At 42.6% G+C, this 24,016-nt stretch overlaps 2 protein-coding genes across 7 annotated transcripts in view; both read right to left on the minus strand.

Moving 5' to 3' along the window:
- CACNA2D3 (calcium voltage-gated channel auxiliary subunit alpha2delta 3) overlaps positions 1–24,016 on the minus strand; it is a 946,725-nt gene that overhangs the window by 919,005 nt on the left and 3,704 nt on the right. For 2 of the 6 annotated variants that reach the window (XM_038566128.1, XM_038566131.1), the window contains exons 1-2: positions 7,579–7,756; positions 6,325–6,595 (exon numbers count right to left, since the gene is read on the minus strand). The exons of 2 other annotated variants lie outside the window; for them this stretch is intronic. The gene's annotated coding sequence lies outside the window, so the exon portion shown is untranslated. Of the gene's footprint in view, positions 1–6,324; positions 6,839–7,578; positions 7,757–24,016 lie in introns of those variants that run through there. 2 more of the 6 variants (XM_038566135.1, XM_038566130.1) reach the window with 2 other exon arrangements.
- LOC111091310 overlaps positions 1–24,016 on the minus strand; it is a 58,634-nt gene that overhangs the window by 10,574 nt on the left and 24,044 nt on the right. The gene's annotated exons all lie outside the window — the stretch shown is intronic.

Consider the following 24,016-nt stretch of genomic DNA (forward strand, 5'->3'; position numbering starts at 1 on the left):
TGTCATAAAAAGAATAAATAAATAAAGTCCGTCTGCTTTCCCCCCTATAGTCTTTTGCTTGCTTAATATAAAAATCCCACCTGTGCCTCATGGGCTTAAACCTACATTTATTTGCTCTGTTCTACCTCTAGTCCTTTCTCTTTCCCTTCTTAAAGCTGACATCTTCCCTTAGTCTAGTGCATGGGCTTTAGTTTTTATTACTGTTATTTGCAGATCTCTGTTAGGGTTATTTGCTATCCCAGCTACCAGAGGGGAAGGGAGAAATATTTCTCCAATTCCCAGATAGTTTCATTGGCCAAAGTGTTTTTCAGTGAATTCTTCTATATTTCTTGGCTCCAAGTGCTACATCTTCCCATTATAAGCAATTTCCCTTGTGATGAAGGAAAAGCTGACAGTGCCCTATGGCAGAGGTCAGCCACCTCAAGGGGTCTGTGTGCCCACTCTCTATTATGTGGCAAATGCTCACTCATCCAACTAAACATCCTACTGTGTGAAGTTTTCGTTGGCTCCCTCAGGTAACTGAAAGTAGATGAGAAAGAAGAAAGAAAACTAGACTGATAACCCAAAATGGATTCATGAGTGATAATCATACAAAGATACAGTTATAAAGAGCTCACACTGTGAGGCACCTGGGTGGCTCAGTTGGCTACGTGTCTGACTCTTGCATGGAGCCTGCTTAAGATTCTCTCCCTCTCCCTCAGCAACCCCCTGACTTGCATGCACTCTCTCTTTCTCAAAAACAAGAAGCTCACACTGTTAGTTACCATGAGACCTGGGCTGCTCACTTCAGTTACTCGTATATCACATCATGATTTTTTTTATATTCTTATTTTGGGTTTTTGGAGTTATTGTTTTTTGTAAAGATTTTATTTATTCATAAGAGATACAGAGAGAGAAAAAAAGAGAGATACAGAGAGAGAGGCAGAGACACAGGCAGAGGGAGAAGCAGGTTGCCTGTGGGGAGTCTGATGCGGCACTCGATCCCGGGACTCCAGGATCAAGCCCTGAGCTGAAGGCAGACACTCAACCACTGAGCCACCCAGGAATCCCCTTTCCATTTATTTTGAAAGAAATCTTAGCAGGATCTCTTGCCATAGCCAGGAGGTAACCAGAAGACTTTAAACACAAAACAGTCAAAACAAAGCAATGGCACTAAATTTTAGCCTCCTGGACTCCGACCCTGAGGTCTGCTCTCTCCTCATCACAAGGGAAATTGGAAAATGTTAGGTGTTAAGACTATCTCAGTACCAAACTTAGACTGGATCCTTTAAAAATATCAAGAGGACCAAACATGAATTGAAATGGAAATTAGGGGATCCCTGGGTGGCTCCGCGGTTTAGCGCCTGCCTTTGGCCCAGGGTGTGATCCTGGAGTCCCGGGATTGAGTTCCACATCGGGCTCCCGGCATGGAGCCTGCTTCTCCCTCTGCCTGTGTCTCTGCCTCTCTCTCTCTCTCTCTATGTCTATCATAAATAAATAAATCTTTAAAAAAATGAAATGGAAATTATTTTCTCATCACATGATCCATGTCCACAGAACTCTACTGAAAAATCATCTTCTATAGCATCTGGAATCCCTCTATTCACCACTGGGCTGATGCCACAGTTCAACAATGGGGTGTATGTTCATGAAAAAGTTCATACTAAAAAAAAAGAAAAGAAAAGAAAAAGTTCATACTACACTACTCACAAATTGTTCTCATATTCCTTGAGTTCCTAACCCTTGCTTGAGACTCTAGACCTACAAATCTAAACTAGAAAATCTAAGCTCAACTGTCCCAGAACATCAGGCCCTTCCTGGAATGGGCAGAAGCTAGGCCAGAATTCTGGCCATAGACACACAAGATCAAAAAAATGTATTTTTAAAAAAGTTTTAATAATCTAATTTAGCAGCAAAACCATCCCCTCTTCCTACCCTTCTACTCCTGCTGTTTTATACCTTTCTCTGTTTCCCAAGTGTTCCTAACAGGTTTAAAGTCAAGGTAAAAACAAACAAACAAACAAAAACACTCATGAAGAATCAATCTGCAGATACCACTCCCCAAGAAAACCAAATTTCACTGGAAGGGATGTTTTAGAGGTGGGCCTTAGTTCACAATAATAATATTCGTTATGACTGCCAAAATGGGAAAAATCCAAATCTCAGCAATGAGGTATTGATTCTGCAAGCCATGGGACACCCATACAATAGAATTCTATCCAGCCATTAAGAATTATGTTTTAGGAGTGTGAAACTGACATGGAGAGAAATTTACTTTATAGAACCAATTCAGGCAGTCTTTCTAGTATGACTGCATAGACTGAATATGAACTAAAACTTAAGATCAAGTATTCCCTACCCCCATTGGCTTCCATGAAATATTGCATTTATTCCTTGAGTTGCAGAAAAGAAGGATTCCATGTCCAAGTACATTGGAAAAACTCTAGATTAATCATAGTGAATGAAGTTCTTTGCTACCAAATTTCTCAAATCTTTGAGTACGTTGATGTGCATCATAAACTTCCAAGAGGAGATGCTTTAGTGACCCACCTCCTAGACTTACTTAATCATGAGGCTAGTGTTCTAGGGACCATACTTTGGAAAAGATAGATAGATGGATGATTGAATACATGCATTGATGATCAATACAGAAGTATTGATCTAGTATCTAGAAGGTACACACAAAATGTTAACACTGGTTCTTCCTAGTTATAAAAATATAAGTGGCTTTTATGGGTATCTTATTACCCACAATGGACATTTCTTTTTATGTAATTTTAAAATAACAAAGCTGTTCTTTTCTAACAAAACAGAGCTTCTCTCTCTGCCTATGTCACTTGGAGAAGGGATAGAGATGGGAAAGAGAGTTGTCATTCTCAAAGCCAGCTGTGTGACTGCTTTGTACACATGCCAATGTTAATTATTGCTCTTCTAAAGCAATGAGGCAGACTCCCTGGATGACTTTCCCATGGTTCCCATTGGCCATCATGGAAAACACTTTGTCTTTGATTAGTGTCTAGTCATCACCATTATCATCATCAAAGTCACTGATATGATTTCTTTCTCCATTTTTTTATTGAGGTAAAATTCACCTAACATAAAATCAACCATTTTAAAGTGTACAGGTCAGTGGGATTTATTTCATTCACAATCTTGTGCAACCATCTCTTCTCCCTAGTTCCAAATGATAAGCATTGACGAGGATGTCTAATGCTGCCTTAGACTATGCCCCACTCCCCATCTTTTTCCAAACAGAATTGAGGTGAGCTGTCAAAGGAATGGATATATACTAAGGTTAATAAAGCTGGAAATCAGGGCCATGGAAAGAGAAAGGGACAAATATACCAACCACGAGGTTAATACAATGCTTGTGATTGAGCATCACAAGTATCTCTGAACTTCCTGACAGCCAGGGCAAAATGGGAAACACAGAAATAAATGGCTATTATCAGAAAGGAGAAAGCTTGGTGTAACTCAGGAGAGCTTAAGTATTTTTCTTGGGACTTAATTCTTAAACTTTTCATGTGGATTTCATGCATACAGCAATAGACACAATAGGCATTGCCCTTGACTATAACTGTATTAACAAATGCACAAGGAAGAGTTTTCCTGTGGTTGTTTTCAACAAATATTTACTAGATGAATTAATAAGTGAATGAATAAATGGATGAATAAAAGGTAAATCTCTAACAGCTCAGTTGTATTGCCATCACACAAACCCTTTGTAAACTTGTCAGGATGATAGAACTAAGCGCCCCGTGAAGATGGCAAGCATTGCTGGACCAATAAGGAAATTCTTTTTACGTAGACCTAAACATTGAGGAAGATATTAACTATTCTAATCAAATAAAAAAATCTTAGGAAAGTCTGGATTATCTCCTAATGGCACTAACAACGTAGGAATACCATCAGTCCTTGAGTGCTGCTTAATTGCTTACAATTTTAGGGAGGTTTTGGAATGACATGGTCTCCATTGTTCATTCTGATATGCTTACATTGGTTAAAGCTCAATTTTTGTTAAAAAAGATTTTCAGGGACACCTGGGTGGCTCAGCAGTTGAGCATCCGCCTTTGGCTCAGACCATGATCCCAGGATCTAGGATCAACTCCCACATCAGGCTCCCTGCATGGAGCCTGCTTTTTTCTCTGCTTATGTCTCTGCCTCTCTCTCTCTCTCTGTGTCTCTCATGAATAAATAAATAAATCTTAAAAAAAAAATATTTTCACGAGTTCCTGGAATATATCTGTTCCCCTAGACCTTGGAATTATGAGAGTTAGAACAACCACATAGGCACAATACCACCTTTCACCCTGCCTCATTCCATCCTGTAGAGTTGACTCATTCCCTCCAAAGCTCCACTGCATCAGTCATTCTTATCTTAGACTTTAGGAGAAGAAATTCTGCCATCCAATGGTATTTTCGTGATTTTTCTAGGTTCTAGCCTCAAAAACAAGTATTTCTCCTCCTTCCACACTTCCCAAATGAGGGAAACATACTAGCAGCTCCCAGTGAGAGATTTGCAGGAGGATTACAGTGGAAGCCGTGAGAGGAAATGCCCTAGAACGTATGTCCGAGATGTACACATGGATTTCCCAGTGTTGACACTACAGACTACTTTTTATTTCAGAGTGGGTTTTTTTTCTTTGTCATTTTCTCCCTTCTGTAACTATTCTAAAATTGATTCATGGAAAGTTGTTTGGTTTTATTTTAATAAGAAGGTTTAAAGTGAGAGAAGCCAAGGTGTGGAAAGTTGCTTGTCTGGGTCCTCAGAGGCTGTGGGAGACAGACGCCTTTACCTCTTGCCCACGTACCATGCACCACCTTAGAGATGTGCTGGGAGGATTAAATGAGATAATGCAGAACTCAGTGGCTCAGATTGAGCATACACTAATTACCATATTGTTAATATAACTACAAATGGTAGCTATCAACATTAGTTGATATTTTTATTTTGCATAATGGTAGAAACATTGACACAGCGGTGGTAAGAAGAAGAAAAAGTCATCTCCAATCCCATTTCCTCAAGAAATCAAACTATTGTCATTTGCCCACAGCCTCTTCCAGTCCTGACCCACATGATTCATACAGTTATAATCATATAGTAAATGAAATTTTGCATTCTGGGTTTTTTTCAGCTAACATTATATGATAAGCATTTTCTGTGACAAATGAGTCATTAAATGGTGATTTTATTTTATTTATTTATTTTTTTAAATGGTAATTTTAAAAGTCATACGTATTCAGGGGCAATAAGATGCAGTGACCCTCTCTAGAGCATAAGTTGTCTCCTTCATATTTTTTTAAATTAAAATCCCTCAAGATGACCGATGCTGGAAGTAACCAAATTCGGTGTAAGAAAACCAATGTCACAAGGAGGCAAGCAAATCACAAGGATGAAGGAGCATTAACCTTTTCCAAACTTGAAAGGTGATGGGTTTCAGTTTGCTACAATATACAAATGTACCTCTAAATATGATCACAGGATGTACTGCCTTTCTGATATGAGTGCAGAATCTGACCTCCCAGACCAAACTAAGAGTATTTGAAACCTGCAGATCAAGGAAGGCCAGCTGGGGAATGCAGGCTGCTGCTTCTCCCTCCCCACGTGCAGAGGTCTGAGCAGGGAGAGGCAGGACAAGAACGGGGCCAGCCAGAGCCACAGAATGGAGAGAGCACAGAGCCTGCCTAGGAACAGAGATAGAGTGCATTTAGGCAGAAACATCAGGTGTGGGTCAGGAAACGTAGGGCAAGTAGATCGGCAAAATTGATTGGCCTGGAAAATGGAAACTCTTGAATTCCGCCAAGGAGATTTTGAGTGTAATTGGATGGGTGTTGGAGGGCCCCTGGGAGCTGTCAAATAAGGAAGTGGGCCAGCTAAGGTGCTCAGTTGGAAGGAGGGGAGAACAAAGTGGTAGAGGTAGACAGAGGAGAAAACTTGAACAGGGGTCCAGAAGACAAGGTTGATGGTGACTGAGAAGAACCAGGAGCCACATTCCAGACTCTGTTCTATGTACTCACTAATTTAATCTTAAAACAATCCTCTGCCTTGGGTACTATTACTATAATTCCTGTTTTCCAGACCCCTCCCCCCAAAAAAATGGAAGTCCAGAATTATTGGGTGACTTGGACAACGTGCCAAGGTCACAGGTAGTAAGTGGCAATGCCAGAAGTCCAAGCAGGCTGGCTCCAGAGTCTGAGGGCCCTGTCCACCCCAGCCCTCCTGTACAGAAGCATGAGATGTGTGATGGAGGCCAGGTAAGGAGCCACCAGGTCGGGGGAGGCATTTCAGGCAGAGGTGACAACACACGCAGAGACACAAGAGAGGAAAAACAATGTGCTACTTACGGGGAAGGCAAAAGTTCCAAGAAAGAAATATCCTGGTGCAGATGGACAGGCCAGAGAAGGACATCTCGACATCTTCTAATCCCTGGCTGGCAGTGTGGAGGGGCCGGTGACAAAAGCCAGGAAGCTCTGCTCCCCCCTTTGTTTCCCCAGACAGCCGAGCCCAGTAATCTGCACAGGAACTTGGTTTCACATGCTGGTTTTCAGTTGGGAAGGACTATTTTAGTTGAGGCTGCCTCCATTCGGGCCGGTCTCAATAGAGTCATTCATCCACCTATCAAACATTTATTGTGTGCCTCTCAATAAAGCTCACCAGCTATACGGAGCTTAACAAAATGGCACAGTGCCTGCCAAAATCCACACCTGAGGTGAACTTCCAGCCAGCGTGCAACTACCTTGGGCAAAGGGTCTCCGTCTAAGCTACCTCAAACCTCTTTGTCCTTTCTTGGGAAAATCTCATCCCACAGAGCAGTGAGCTTGCATAAGCTGCTTCCTGCTGGAGAAAATCAGGTTTTACTCCCTTGCCGCTGATAAAATAAACAGCTGGGATACATGATTTCACCTTGAATACAGCTGCCTAGAAACCCCATGATCCAAACTGGTGCTTTTCTTGTTATACTCAGATACACTCAGCCCAAAGTGTAGCCAGGAAGCCAGCCTCTCCTTCCAGTTCCCTGAGCTGAGGGCACTGAAGTTGCCTCCCAGCATGAGCTCTAAAGACGGAGATGCTGGAGCCCAACGCTCTCTAAGTCTCAGGGTGCCTATTCTGGGAGAACTCAGAGGTCCTGTCAACAGTGGACCCTAATGGGGCAAAGATAGAGTTCAGTGGGTTCCCCGAAACTGGGCCATCCCTGGGATCACGACTTGAAAGCCATTGCTCTAAACTTGTTTCCTTCCAACAGCCCACTGGCCCACGTTACGAACATCCACCAGTCCATTCTCAAAACTACCATTTCAATTACAACCTAGCTTAAGGCTCTTTAGATGACCTCATTATCCCGGAGTTGGGGGGAGTGAACTTGCACTGAGTAGGGGGCATGCAGAGAATTTCTGAGCCTCGGCATGAGCAGCAAATGGCCCAGACACAACTCAACACACTAATGAGCAATTCTCACGGAAATAAAGGTGCATTTATAAAAGCAGCAGCAGCAAAGATTTGTCTAGCACAGGTTTGCAAAAGGACCTACATCTCTACTTAAGAAAGACTGCTTCTTATGCAATTAAAATGAGTCTTCCATCTGTCTAAAAACCACTTACATAAAGCGCCCCCTTCTCCCTCGCCTCCACAGGTTCTTCATCTGTGGGTCAGGTCAGGCTTCTGGCCAGCATGCACCCAGCCAACGGCTAATGTGTGCACAGCCACGCAGGGAGGAAAGCCCCTTAGGGGAGAGCTTGCTTTCAACATACATAGGAGCAGTCCTCATGGGGGGAGCATGCTTCTCCCACATCCATTAGCATATAGTTCCATCTGCACCCCTGCTGTGAGCAGTTTGGAAGTAGATAAAGTCTGAAAATATTACATATGTATGTCTGTACACACACTCACCCAGAGCATGTCCCTGAGCAGAATGGATGAAGAGGTGGCTTTCCTGGAAAGAGCTCAAATCTTCCCTCTCTCTACCTACACACGGACACATGCTCATTTGTCCCTTTAAAGATGAGGAGACTGAGAGGGTTGTTTCCCAAGATGGACTTGCAGACTCCAGGATAATACTGGTGGCCTGCTTGCCGCCCACATCCCAGAGGCTCAGGAAGTGGCAATGCAAACCAGGCCAGCCCACCAGGGCGGGAGGGCTCCCGGGGCTCCCGGAGAACAGCTGAACCCCTTCTCCCGGTGTCCGCCTTCCAGGCAGCCCTCAGGCTCGCACCCCTCCGGCTCTGCCTCTGCGCCCCATCTGGGAGAAGCCGCAGCAGGAGGGCCTGAGTGAGAAGTTGGAGCCAACATCCGGCCTGGGCGTGGGCATCGGGGAGGGATGAACTCAGCCTGAGCTCGGCACTTACTAGCTGGGTGACCGCCACGCAGCTCACCCATCCCTCCAGCCTCACCTCCCTCATCTGCGCCATCCGGACCACAGTGCCTGCCTTCCAGGCCTGCTGACGGGTTGAATGAGATAATGCACGCCAAAAGCTTCCTCCAGAGAGGAAGCACACTCCACCAAAGGCTCTCCACAGCGTTTGGCAGGCTCATGCTCTTGCCTGCCTGGTTACTGCTTACAAGATTGTCACTTCTTTGAAGGCAGGACTGGCAGCTTATTCACTACCCTATTCCAATGGCTAACACCTAGTTCCAGGTGCACAGTAGGCACTCTTTAAATATTCATTGAATTCATAATTAAGTTATGAATTGGACCCAGGCCCATAGTGTACCTGTGATAGTTAATTTTAGGTGTCAACTTGGCTGGGCCATGGTGCCCAGGTATTTTCTAACATTATTCTGGGTGTTTCTGTGAGGGTGTTTTTTGGCCGAGATGAACATTTAAATGGGTGGACTTTGAATAAATCAACTTGCCCTCCATAATGTGAGTGGGCCTCATTTAATCAGTTGAAGGCCATAGAATGAAGACTGACCTTCCCTGAACAAGAAGGAATTTTGCTAGCATACCACCTTTGGACTTGACTACAATTGTCCCCTGAGTCTCCTGACTACCTACCCTGTAGATCTTGGACCTGCCAAGCCTCTACAATCACATGAAACAGTTCATTTAAAATAAATTTCACTCTTTCTATACATATACACATTCTGTTGGTTCTGTTTCTCTGGACAACCCTGACAAATAAAATACCTAATCTGCTAATGGAGAAACTAGCCACAGGAGTATGTATGTACCCTCTTTAGCCTAGATACACAGTTAATACTGGTTTCATAGCACTTTTGTGAGCTTAAATAGCCATGAATCACACCCATTCAACCCAGTGCTCTCCTTTGATCCTCACATAGTCATGATGGCTAGGGATCATGAGTATTCTCTTTCAAAAGAAGAGGAAAGTCAGGCTCAGAGAGGTCAAGTAACTTTACTAAGGTCACACAGTGTAGTAGATTGCAAAAATGATTGAAATTTTTCACCTCTTTCTGTTTCCAAGCTCTTAGTCACATAACTTTGTAGGGTTCCATCCACTCCAACCCTGGATTCAGCCAGGTGACTTGCTTTGGCCCATGAGATGTTAGCAAATGTGATGCTTACACAAGTGCCTATATGACTAGGGCCAGCCTTTTTTTTTTTTTTTTTTAAGATTTTATTTATTTATTCATGAGAGATACACAGAGAGAGGCAGAGACATAGGCAGAGGGAGAAGCAGGCTTCCCACGAAGAGCCCTATGTGAGCCTTGATCCCCAGACCCTGGGATCATGCCCTGAGCCAAAAGCAGATGCTCAACCACTGAGCCACCAAGGTGGCTCACCCAAGGCCAGTCTTGCTCTTGGTCTAGCATTGCTCAGGCTAGCTTGCTACAGGCTGGGAGGTAGTGAAACAGAGTCAAAATATCCCATTAGCCTGGCCCAGGCCATCCTAAATCAGCGGTCCCCGACCCCCTAGCAATGCAAATAAGATTCTTAAGATCAACAGAGCCACCAAGCTGACCATCTCTAAAGTATGAGTGATAAGTCATTTGTGCACCATGGAGATTTCAGCTGGTTTTGTTCCGAAGCATTATCTTCACAACTGCTGGCTGATACACAGAATTAATGAGTCATCTGACCAAGCCTAACTCCACATGCCTCCCAATGCACCAGTGTTCGGATGTCACCTGAGGGCAAGTCTCCCAGGTGGGACAGAACTCTGAAAAAGTTAAGAAGAGGTTCCCTTGCAGTCTAGACTAGAGAACATCATGCCTTCTGTCACGGGGCTGCCCAAGAGGCAAGCAAAGCACGGTGCCAGGCATGCTAGGAAAGGAGGGGCAGCGACACGAAGATGAAACTTTTTTTTTAAAGAACTTGATATTTCAAAAAATAGGCATTGAAGTAGTCATCATAACTTTTTCAGAATTCCTTATGCTATTTTATGGTGTAGGTTTTTTTTTTAATGAGAATTACATCTGAGGCAGTGGGTGTGTCCCCAGAATCTGTTGCAGGTGTAGGATCTTAAAGGGCCAGGGTGCCCCTGCTCCTTACAGGTGTGGGGAGCCAAGGACTGTGTTTGGCCTGAGCAGCCAAGGCAGGGCAGGCAGGAAGTAGCGCATGAAGCTGCCTGGGGGGCAGGGGGGGAGGACACCCAAGGCAAGGAGTTGGGCCTCTGCAATCTGTTTCCAACTGCTTGTGCCTATGAATCATCTACATCCACACTCCCTCGCAACCCGCATGTTACATAAATAATGTACAAAATGAGCAAAATCAAGCCGCTGCCATGGATGAGCTTGACCTTGGATTGTCATGGTGGGTGGAGCCGGGGGCCAGGGCTGCTTTAGAGAGTTGTGGGCTCTCTCCAGAAGGGTAGGTCTTGCTTGGCTTCTCTACATCACTAATAGCTTTTAAAAAGTCAGTCACCTTCAAGGCCCAAGCCCTGAGGAAACTGTCTTCAATGTCAATTTCTCACCTCGTAAAATCCCTGAAAAGGAAAATAAAAGCAGGCTTGACTTCCAAGAAGAAAAAGGAGCTCAGAGCAATCTCAGAAGATTTGGAATGCTGGGGAGGGTGGGTGGAGGAGGGGGGGCGGCCACTAAGTAAATGAGCAAAAAATGTAAGTGCTGAACCCTTTTATAAAATCTAGGGATACAGAATCTCTGTGTGCTTCCTCTCCAAACATTCAGAAGCCACGCAAAAATATGACTGCCAGGTGGGGCTGCCTAGCGGCCTCCAGAAAGTTGCCCCGCACCCGGCCTCACTTCCAGGGGAGATCAGCTGAGGAAGTGAGCAGGAGAAATTGCCAATGCCCAGCTCAGTTAGCAGGAGGGGAGGGATGGAAGGAAGGGAAAGGGGCAGAACTTTCTACTGGACGCTTACTCTGTGCCAAGCATTGTCTCATTCAATCTGTCCGATGACCGAATGAAGTCATTCTTATTATCCCCATTTATACAGATGAGAAAACTCAGAGAGCCTAGGTAGCTTAGCTGAGACCAGGGAGCTGGTGTGTGTCAGAACTGGGTTGAGAGCCTGACTTCTCTGACTTAAATCCCATGAGCCAAGTGATGGGCCTATTCCGACCCCTAGCAGACAGCTCAGTTACCTTGACACCTATTTGAATGTTTCCCATTTGGAGACATGAAGCTAGAGCTGCAAAGCAGTTTATTCCCTATCAATACAGGAAGTGGTTTATTCTCAAAACACAACATTGATTTTTTTGAAGTGAACTTTGTATTTAACAGAGTCTTCCTTAGCATGCTTTAAATGAATACCATATGAGCTTATTCTGGGAGAGGAGGCCTCCTTCCCCATCATGGAAATGCCATTCACTTTCATGCTCCTTTGTTCATTCATCATTCATTCCTTCACTTAGAAATATTTATTGAGGACCTGTTAAGTACCAGGCATCCTGCTGATTCCTAGGACTTAGCGGACAAGGGTCCTTCCCTGAAGAGGTTTGTGATCTGTATTCAGGGTTGTTCAAGACGAGGCATCCAGAATTCCATCTATTAGTGTGACTTCAGGTGTCAAAAACAGAATCTCAGCACAAGAAGAGAATGAATAGGTTCTCTCAAGCTGGAATCCTAAGAATTTAATGTAGCTGCCGCTAAGTGACCAAATGATTATCAAACTTCTGACCAAGTCATCCATATTAAAAACAAAAAAAACAAAACCAAAAAAAGCAAAAAACAAAAAAATCCCCACATTATGCTCACAACTCACTGCTTCCTCATTTGATTCCACCAGTATAGTACACGCCTAAAATAAAACAAAAAGAGTCAAACATTTTTGCTTTCCAAAACTGGACCAAAGCCAGTACACTGGGCTTCTGCTGTAGAATAACTAAGACCCTTTCTGTAAACCTATAAATAAATTCCAGCAGATGCTTGGACTCAAAGAGTCCAAGTGGAAAGCCAACCCTCTGGTCCTCAGAATCTACATGCTGCCTTCTTTCCTGACCTCTCTCCAGCTTTAGAAAGCTGTGCTTTGGGAAGCTATTAGTGCAGAAAACAGTATTTTCAAAATGATGAGTTACCCCAGAAAACTCTGCAAAAATAGGTAGCCCCATAGAGAAGAGAGCGAGTGCTATGTCCTAGTTCCAAGAAGTCTCTTCTACCCTGAGGTTCCAAGGGAAGCTGGGAGTGAGAGCCACGGGCCTCTTTCAAGATGCTCAGATGAGCTCCCCAGTGAGCTGCTCCATCTCTATCATTAACCACTCAGAATGCCAAGTCACAAACTGTAAATGCCCGCCCCATCCTATCACAGGGTTAGAAAAGACACTGAATTGTCAGTTTCCAACTCGCATTTTGCAACATCACTGGAAGGATCAGATATCTAAATGGTGGCACATGGTTTTCAAAACAAATTAACTTTAATCCATTTCCTTTGAAAAAGATAAGGAGCCAACAACCTTTTTAGAAGGAGCATGAAGAGAACCAATAATGAGTAGTAAAAAATAATAATTAGAATAAACTAGAACCTAAGCTTCTTAAGAGCAGAGACTGTCTATCTTGTTCCCTGCTGAATCCATGGTGCCTGAACATTCAGGTGCTGAATCAGTCTACCAAAAGGAATGGACATACTAATAAGGAGTGTTCACCACATCCCAGATTCCGTGTTAAATACTTCATTCATCCTCATTACTTCATGTAAGCCTCTTGACCTGATAACTGGGAACCTGTACAATCCTCACTCTGTCAAGAGGAAACTGAGATTCAAAACACTCACATCCTTTCTCCAATCTTAGCTAGCTGTGAGGTAGATCCAGGTTTTATAGAGCCTGAAATTTAAACAGTTTGAAGATCCCTGCTTTAAAGGAAAGGAACACAAAACTCCAAATATGAATTTAGGTATGTAAGAGATTATTTATTTAGGATGAAGAAAGAAATTGCAACAAATCACAAATGTAAAAGTATTACAAATATCATGAAATATCATGAAATCTGGAAGAATAATTTTTATCATCTGCCAGACATGCTGCTATCATATTTTTTCTCTATCTTTGTGACTATATTTTTTCCTATAAAGAGAAAAGAAAGATGATTTATCTTTCCTGTATTGTACTTGGTCAACATTTGCTTTTATTATTGATAATTGAGAAAATATCTTTTAGCTTCATGATTCATTATAGATGATAGCAGGGAATTCCTTAGGGTTGTCATCAAATTTCGGTGAAAGCTCTTTCGAGTTTCTTTCATGTCTGAGCCACAAAGATTTCAGGGCACTTCAAGCTTCCTTGTCAATGACCAATCTTGAATCAACACTCATTAACCTGTTTGCTGTCAACAGACATCCTCACTATAATGATGTATGTATGAATTTTATATTGTCTTTGCTCTGTGTCAAATCAGCAAGTAATTTAAATCTTTGCCCAATATGCTTATATGATTCACTCCTCTTCACTAACTGAATTATCAAAATTCTAAGTGCTTCTCCATTATTTCTAGTTGATATTTCTTTTTTGCTAAATGAATGAATAAGACTTATCTTCCTGTTACTGAGTCCATTTGATATGATCTGAAATTTTTTGTTATAATTTGCTGCTCAGTATCTGCCTCTCCTCCAGTGAGGGAGGCACCCTAGACTTGAATTATCACCAGCTCCTGGTAAACTGGACTCTGCACAGCACTTGTGTGGGGAAGCCATAATCCAAAATTGATTGGCTCCAGGCCCTGAGCCCCTGCCCTCCACTCTACATACTGCTTACCTAAGAAATTAACAAAATGGAGTGTACAACTCCAATTAAGCTAGGTGTTCTCCTCTAGGAATGGTCTTCCGTGAAGTTACCAAAAGAATATCCAAGATGCTTTCTATAAGGTCACATAGACAATAAAATTTCCACAGGAGCCTTGAGTTCAAAAGGGCTATGCTAAAAACCAGGTAAAGAGTACTTAGACAAATTCAAGTTCATCAAATGCCAAAAAATAAATAGAAGAGAAAGGAAGTAGTAACCAACTCTGCATTCCCTTGGGCTCTCATTTGGAGCAGTTCAGCTGGGAGGGCTTGCTGATCAACAGAGGCCACAGCCAGCCTTCCCTTTTCCCAGGTGGTTTCTGCCTCTAGACACCAGCACACCCCTGTAACCAAACTCATCCCCTGGGAGCTGTGTTTCCCCAGCCCTCTGGGAATAGCAAAACTTCTACTCAGTGTTGGAATTGGGGACACATCTGTTCTCCTCCCACAGGGGCACAGTAAGATCCCCACTCCCTTCAAAGGTCTGTGTATGTGAGTGTGTGTATGTGTTTCTGTGTCTCTTTAAATTTTACATATTCCCTGGGAATCATAAATATAAGTAACTAAAAAAAAATTGGCTTACAGATGAAACATCCATCTCTTCCTCCTACAAATTATTAAAGATATAAATGGAGTATGAATTCTCCATCTCAGAGTCACCAAAACATACCTTCCATGAGAAAATTTCTCATTATAAATTTATTTTATAACTCAATTTTAAAAATCATATTCTTAAAATAAGAACTCCACCTACTCATGCCACTAGAGAATCCACTGTTGATAAAGCACATACAAGTATGTGTCTACTCTCAATAAATTCACCATCTAGCAAGGGAGTGAAATCATGGACACAAATACCAATAACACCATGTAGGAAGTGAGGAATGACCAAAGAGTAAAACTGACACAGAGCTCTGGGGATTCAGATGAAACATATTTCTAAAGAGGGAATACCAGAGGCATTTAAAGCAATATCAATCATCTAAATCAGAATTGTATTTAAAAAAGAAAAACCCAACTAATACAGTTCAGAGAACTTGAAAATATCTTGAAAAATGGAAATTAAAAAAAAGGAAAGATGACAAACAGCCTCCTTCTTTTCCCCTTCCGTGGGTGATTTTTACACAAAAATCGATATCATATTTATTCCGTGTAATTGTGCTTCACTAATCAGAGATCCTGTTCTATCATCCTCTCGATTATCTTGTTTTCCTGCCTCATTTGCTTTCTGCTTCCAAACTCTGGCAATATTATCCTACAACATTATCGCAAAGTAGATTTTAACCGAATTTGCAATTTGAAATCATTGATTTTTCTAAGTTTAAACAAACAGAAGCAACTGCCAGATATTTCATAAGGAAAATCTTTTGAAGCAGAGTACTAGACTGTTTCATGGAATTCCAGTCTGGAAGGAGAAATGCCAAAGGTTTAGGATTGTGAAATTGTAAAATGAATATGAAAAATGAGCAAGAAGCAGAGGAGCACGAGTAGAGAACTCTCCCGTAGCAGAGAGAATTTGAGATGACCTTCTCTGGGGATGAGTGCACAGAGAACTTTTCCATGAGACACTGCAAAGCTGTGCAACCACTCTTGGCAGTAACTTGCTCCTAAGTCCATTGCTTGCAGAGGCTATCAGAAGATTTGGGAGCAGGGGCACCTGAGTGGCTCCATCCATTAAGGGACCAGCTCTCGGTTTCGGCTCCGAAGTCCTGAGATTGAGGCCTGAGTTGGGCTTCCCAGTCAGTGCAGAGTCTGCTTGACATTCTCTCTCCCCTGCACCTCCTGCTCATGCTCTCTCCCTCTCTCTCTCAAATAAATAAGTAAATCTTTTTTAAAAAAGAAGAAGATTTGGAGCAAAAGATAATATTTTGAAGAACCAAGGAAAAGTTTACCTCTGATGGCACTAAAGAGCTCCCTACCTCAGCAAAGTTGTGCTTGGCGTCAAGGTCTACAATGGTAGAAGCACCAACATGGCTGTGGGAAACTAGAGTCTGTGCAACAGGAAAAGCAATGAGGTAAAACCTCAATGGCAGTATCAAGAAGCCTGTGTAGAAGGACGGGGAACAGCCATGAGAAAAAGAGCAGAACAGGGCAGGCAGAAAACTTTAATAACAACTTGAAGAAGGCTCCAGAAACCTGGAAAGGAAGGGAAGAACAGAGCTTGAGGGTGTTGGTTCCAAAGAAAACTCTGGACGGGGTTTCAAAGCCAGAGGCTGTTACCATTGCCACCACACCCCACACTCACTGGTTGCTCTTCTTCTTGAGGTAGGGAAAGACTTCAAAATAGCCTGAGCTTCCCCAGGCACCTTGCAAGTCATATCAATAGGTCCCCAAATTCACTGGCTCTTGTCCCACACAAGGTCCTATCCAGTGACTCCTGAGACTTCCTGAGGCATCTTGCCTGGATCACAAACAGCCTTTTGGTGCTCTACTTGAACCCCTGGTTGATGTCAACTCTCTGTGAAGACTCATCCCTCTTGCTGCTGCTGCCCACACTCCATGGGAACATGGCCATGCTCACTGAGGCGGCCCCAGAGGGATACTCCCACAGGTGCCAAGGTGAGCCGGGTTCGCTAAAGTTTTCACCACAGCAAAGCAGCTCCCTGTGGCACCTCTCTGTCCCATTCTGTGCTGTCCTGGCCTGAGTCTCCAGGGCCCTGAGGGGCAGACTTGTGCTGCCATAGGCCACCGTCCTAATGAAAACTGCTGCTCTGCGTGTGCCCATAGCCTCTCCAAAGGGCTCAGGTGAGGCCCAGGGGCCCAGTGGGAGGACGCATGCTTGAAATATACAACATGCTCTCTTTCCTGTCTCCTGTCCTCCCTCATCCCCGTCTCTTCACAGCTGTACAACTCTGTCTCTGAGCAAGTCAACCTTGCCTACGTAAATTAATTTCCTCAGGGACACACGGACTGGCTACTTGCCCAATTAACTCATCAGACATACCCTGTTGGATTAGAATCCCAACCATGGGCCCAGCCTGGACTCCTGCTCCTCATTTAGCCACCAGCATAGTGGGGCTGGGCACATTGATAAGATAGGGACAGGGGTTCCAGGGGAGAGTGGTTCAGAAGGCCCCTCCCTGAGATACAGAGTGAACATGACCTCTGGACTGTTTCCAAGAGCCATTTACCCCATATGTCCCTAAGCAGCAGGAGCTAGAGATGCAGGGCTTAAAGTCAGGATGAACTGAACCAACTATGCTGCTTAGGCATTCCAAGAAGATGCAAGAACCAGAGCAAACTGCGCCAGTGTCAGAGTAATTTTTTTTTCAATTCTAAATTCACTAATAATTTTTGGGGTCAACCCACCCACTTATCACACAAATGTGCATTATATGAACTTCCTGGAGAGTAAACAAAAGCTCCAGATGAGTGAATTCCAGACATGAAATTATTAAAGCTATTTTGCTTGTAAATTCGTGGAACCTGCCAGGCCCAGATGGAAAATTGGTAATTGATATTTATGAACAATACTTTCCACAGCTGGGGGAACCTGGCTGGCTCATGGTGGCTCTTGCACTCCCGCAGGCCTCATTTCCACACCCCTTCATGCCCATTTCAGCATTAAGAGCCCCACAAATTGCTTTCCTGAGTCCTTTAGGCTGTTGCTCCTTTGCTAGAAGCCTATGTGGACTCTGGGGCCTGAGCAGCTGACCACACGTTCCCGTTCCACTCCACTCACCCAGATTCTGTTGATGCTTGTCAAAATCTTAATTCACAGGAACACCCTGCACCAGATTCTTTGGAGTTCTCAGAGATCTGGGATGGAGAGTCAGCTCTGCTGCCAAGACCTCAGAAATAGCACAGAGTGAAATCTGCCAGCTTGTGGCTTTAAAAAATCCGCTCACCTTTCTCAAGAGAAATTAGTGCAGAGCAAATGAAAATCGCTAATGTTCCTATTCATCTGGCATATTATTCCCCTTGGATGTGAAATGGCTCTTCTCAAGGTTGCATCTAATGGATGTCTTGACCTCTGACGTGCAAACTCAGAAGTGGCTCACCAAGTCAGGTCATCGGCAACAAGGGAAGAGGAGGACAGGCAAGAGCTCCAGGTCCACCACTAACTGAAGGTTCTTCCTGGCCCTGGGCCTCAGTTTCTCCAGGTCCAGGGCATAAACAAAAAATTCCTGGCCCTCCTCTCCACCTTCCACCCACCCCGGCCCCCCGATATCAAGATCCTATTGGGTCTAAGAGATCCGAACTATTTGAATTCTTAACAGTCAGAGAAGGGATCAGATGTGTGGCTGATCACTAGCTCAGACTTGATAGTTTTGTGGCCTCAGATGAAATCTATTAACAGATCTGGAGTTGATTTGGGGGACATAGAGGGGGGAGAAGGTATTCTAGGACATCCAAGACTAGCCTCATAGAGCAAGGAAGGCCAGGGAGGTCCTATGGTATTTTTTACTTATCAAATCGGTTAAGACAACAGGACAAGAGGCAAGTGGCTAGAATATAGGGAAACTGACCTCTTTGTACCCTAATATTTAAAAATGTGAACCACCAAGCAGATAAAGTAAGAGGTGATTATTTGCATTGTAAAGGAATTCTTAGTACCAAAGAATATCAAGCACCAAGGCATATAAACTCTCGTCTCTGGGCAGAATGGGGAAACATCTGTTGATGGTCTTCAACACTATGAGCTAATGATGGCTCTAAATGCTTTCACATTATTTCCTCTCATCCTCCTGCTAACCTGAAGCTCACGCAGGTCACATAACTTGCCTGAGGTTCCAGAAGTAATAAACACTGGCAAGATTTCAACTCAGGTTGTTTGACTTCATGGTTCACGTCTTTCTCACCATCCCATGCCCGTCTCAGGCACAGGGAGGCTCAATTTAAATTAATAAATATTTAGGGGTCTCATTTGTGAAATGTTTCCCTAAACCTAGACATAATGTGGGTTAAAAGAAAAATAGCATGCTAGTGAAACAAGTATGTCATTTACATTTCAGACCTCAGAAACCTATTGCAGAACACGATGCTCACCTGTACTGCTTTACTCTTGAGACACCCTCAGAGTTGTCCCCTTGGGTAATTGGTATAAGGCTCCATGCTAGGGAACAAGGGGGAAGATTACCTCTTCACCGACTGCCTATCTTACCAGGCCTGGCTCTCTGCACTTAGACTATAATTCCAAATCCAACACAGAGCTTTTTAATTTTCCCCAATAAAAAATATTTTATGTGAGTGTTAGCACTTACACCAAAGGGAAAGCCTTATAAGAAAAGAGAAACAGATTTGAGTGTATGAAGTTTAATTTTTTTTTAACATGGCAGGAACACTGTAAATGAAGTTAAAAGAAAGCGATAATTTGGAAAAACATTAGAACACATGATAATCATCAAGTGCATATTAAATATGGAAAGAAGCCTCTTCAATTATTTTTTAAATGAGTATCACAATTTTTAAAAATTGGGCAAAAGATCTCAACAGGCAATTGGTGATTCATCAAAAAAGCACAAATTAGGGGCACCTGAGTGACTTACTCAGTTAAGGGTACGCTTTCAGCTCAGGTCATGATCCCAGGGTTCTGGGATTGAGTCTCACAACAGACTCTCTGCTCAACAGGAAGTCTGCTTTTCCTTCTCCCTCTACCTGCAGCTCTGCCTACTTGTGCTCTCCCACCCCCCTCTCTAAATAAATAAATAAATAAATAAATAAATAAATAAATAAATAAATAAATAAATAAATAAATATCTTATTTAAAAAGTATAAATTAGGGATGCCTAGGTGGCTCAGTGGTTGAGCGTCTGCCTTTGGCTCAGGACATGATCCTTTGAGTTCTGGGATCGAGTCCCACATCAGGCTCCTGCATGGAACCTTCTTCTCCTCCCTCTGCCTGTGCCACTGTGTCTCTCATGAATAAATAAATAAAACCTAAAATAAATAAAAAGTATAAATTATTTTTTACTTATTAAATCAGTTAAGGCAACAGGACAAGAGGAAAATGGCAAGAATATAGGGAAACTGACCTCTTTGTATGCTAATTAAATTGAACTGTCACAATATTTCAGAGTGATGATGTATATTAAACCAGGTGATCTTTCTACTATTTTGGATGTTTTGTTTTTCAACAAGCATCCAGCGCTTCTGCAACAACAAAAAAAGTGGAAAATATTTTTAATGTGCTCATCCCTGAACTGGTACAATTATTTCCTTAGCATAAATTCTAAGAAAGTAGTCATGATTTGGCTAGAAGGCATACTCAAGAGCAGTGATTGCAAGGGCACAAACTGGTGTTGCAGAAATCTCTAGTTGCTACACCACTGTTGTGCTTTTTTTTTTCTTTTCACAGAACTCTTTGACTCCCCTTCACAGTCTCACCTGCACCTGAATCTGCCCAAGTGCAAGAAAGCAAAAGTGTTAGGTGGGACTTCTAGGGAGGCTATCTAAAGGCTGGGGAGGAGCCCTTCAGAGCCTTCTTCCTTCCTCCTCTGTGCTACATAGAACTTGGATGTGATATCCAGGGCCCCTGCAGTCATTTTGGGCCGAGAAGTGACCCTAAGGCTGGAAACTATCCAGGAAAAATGACAGCGTGAAAAGGTAAAAAAAAAAAAAAAAAAAAAGCCTGAGTCTCTGGATGGCTGCCACACTAGCCCATTTCTGGACTATTTTACATTAAGAAGAAACAAACATCCACCTTGTTTAAACCTCTGCTGTTTGGAGTTTTCTGTAAATGAAGTTGATATGAATTCTAGCTTGTACATGGGATTAACAAACTTAAAGTCTGACAGTGGATATCTGGTACAATAAAATATGTGCAATCCACATGATAAAACCTAAGTAGCCATTTATAATGATACTATATAGAGGTTCACAATATATTGATATTTGATAAAGGCAGATTTAAAAGCATTGTGCACAGTATAATATCATTTTTATAAGAGATGAAAATCGATCTTCATGTATTGAGAAAGGTCACCAAAATGTAATAATAGTTATCTAGAAATAGTCCAACTACTTCTAGATAAGTATAAGCAGTCTTAATTAGCCTGTTTTTTATGCAGAATATCTAATTAACTTCACATCATGAACACTATTAGACATCTGACCAGTGTGAGACAACTAAGTATCACCTAAATACCTATTCATTTCCAGTGGAGCAGAAAGAAACAGAAAGGGATAGTTAGCCATCCCTACAGGCAGTACGGCCACATAGCACATGGGGAACATGAAGGGAGCTAAGTGGACTTTTAGGAGGGTATATTCACTCTTGTAGATCATTAGGGAACGGCTAAATAAATGAAAGCTCAACTCCACAAAACAGTTCCTTTAAAGACCCGAAGGGTTAAATACAAAGGCATATTATTTTCCAGGGGCCATATGTGTTTCAAGCAAAGGAAGGAGCCTGCAGAGTTGTTTTCAAATGTTCAAAGGACAAGTTTCCAGGTCTACAGCTGTGCTTTATTAAGGAGCTACAGGCAATATCTCTAAGAATTTGGCGTGAACTTATTCGAGAAAATGTTAACGTGCATTGAAAGCAGATTGAATATGTATGGAAAGGGGGGATTGATCATCCACTTTATAGAACACAGAAATTTAACAGTCTAATCAATGCATTTAAAAGCTTTCTGTGGGTCATTCCTAACTTCGTAGGTATCTTCTCTTCTGTCACCACAGAAGTCCATTTCCTGGTACAGGAGGCCAAGGGGGACTCCGTTCAGCAGAAGGGAATTGTCCACGAGCCCTGTAATTAGCATGGCACCTCAGCGATGGCACGATTAGAGGCCTCCTCAGGGGCTTCTACACAGGCCTCCTATTTTCAAGGGTTATGAGTTTTTGCCCTAACAGCTCTTCTTTTCTGAAACAGCAGCAACGGAGCTGGCAACAAGAGCATGTGGGCAGCTCTTCTGTGCTGTGGTCACTCATTTCTCAGTCATGTGAAAATCAACCAGGAAGGAGCACTGAGGTTTCAAACAGTTTTATGTTCCCATCTGGCATCCAAAAAAAAAAAAAAAAAAAGGCTCATTTAACTTAACACAGCCATATTTCTCAAACACCTGGTTCTTTATTGGCATTCTGTCTTAAAAAGTTCTTCCAAAACAAGAACAAAATCTCAGTTATCATTTAACCATTCCCCAGTGTGTGTGGTGGGAAATGCTTGCCACCCATGTGTTTCAGCTTCTGGTATGGAACTCCAGAGCTGACAATAATAATAATTTACCACCGCTACGGACACCTCCACATCTATTGAGTGCTCACACTTTGTGCTTAAGTACTGGCTAGGTAATTCACATCCTACCCGCCTCCTGAGCTAGGCATTATTATTCCTATTTTAAAATGAGAAAACAGAGATTCAGAGACACCAAGTCCCTTGCCCAATTCAGACAGGTAGGAGGCAGATCTGGGATTCATACCTATGTCTGCTTGACTCTTTCCATCCTGTCAGACTTTCTTTTTTATTGTAGTAAAAATATACATAATGTGAAGTTTACCATTTTAATCATTCTTAAGTATACAATTCAGTGCGATTCAGTCCACTAGCAATGTTGTATAATTGTCACCGGTACCTATTTCCAAAACTTTTTTCAAGACTCAAAATGGAAATTCTATGACCCAACTATTCCTTAGTCCCCCTCACCTAGTCCCCCTCTCCTAGCCCATAATAACCTCTATTCTACTCTGTCTCTATGAATTTGCCTATTCTGGATACTTCCTAAAAGCAGAATTATACAATATTTTCCTTTTGTGACTGGTTTGTTTCATTTAGCATAATGTCTTTAAGGTTCATCCGGGTAGTAGCATGTGTCAGAACTTTATCCCTTTTTGAAGCTGGATAATCTTATGTTGCATGTAGATATTATATTTTGTTCATCCATTCATCCATCAGTGGCCACTGTGAATAATGCTTCAACGAATATTGGTATACAAGTACCTGAGTTCCTATTATCAGTTCTTTTGGGCCTATACTTAGGAGTAGAATTGCTGGGTCATCTGGTAATTCTATGTTTGACTTTATGAGAAATCTATACTTTCTCCATATATAAAGTATGGCTCCAATTTTATATAGACATAAAATATAGATACACCACGTATGCACGTACACACACACTCACACATGATCTTTTATTGATTCAGTGTGGGACGAGAATGCCTTTTGAATCAGATGGACCTAGGTTTAAAACCTGGCTACAGTACTTACTAGATCTGGAGCAAATCACTTCATCTCTCTGAGCTCCAATTTCCTCATCTATAAAATGGGAATGATAAAATTTGTCTTGAGGATGTAAAAATTGGGCAAAATGACTAGCATGTGCCTGGACAGAATGGGCAATGGATAGATAGTAACAATTTTTCCAGTTTTCTAAAATAGTAAAAGACTGTATTTTGAATGTGTAAGATGCCATGCCTCTTTATGTCCAATTTATAAGTGATGAGCAAAAGCAAAGCAACATCAGGACAAGTCTGGGGACTTGGAATGCCTTGAGGACAGCTGGAACCATAGTCCACCAGTTACTGCCCGGGGCAGCAGTGAGTGGGACGGACACACTTGGATGGCCATCATTAGCTCTCCCTTGTGCTTTTCCTGAGGCCAAGAGATTGTGAATCAATCAACGTCGCTATTCAATAAAGCTCCCAGACTGCACGTGACTCACAGCACTAAACAACTAAATTCAATTTACCTGGAATACAAAGATATGTCACACCTCCCCCAGATGAGAATAAAAGCCCTCTGAACAACAGATTATTTTTTATATATCGATGGGTCCAAATTGGCTGGAGTCAGTGGAACCACTGACACCTTGAGCAGCCAGGAATCCAAATGGCCAACGATCCTCTTCCCTCTCCTCCTCCTAAGCCCCAACCAAAGAAAGACCAGGGCTATTCTCAGCTCTGGATGTGCTGCCCTTGAAGAGAGGAACAGCCAGTGTCCAAGAGCAGTGATCACTTGCACCCGGAGG

This window comes from Canis lupus, chromosome 20 (genome assembly GCF_011100685.1).
Source record: "Canis lupus familiaris isolate Mischka breed German Shepherd chromosome 20, alternate assembly UU_Cfam_GSD_1.0, whole genome shotgun sequence".
Lineage (NCBI taxonomy): Eukaryota > Metazoa > Chordata > Mammalia > Carnivora > Canidae > Canis > Canis lupus.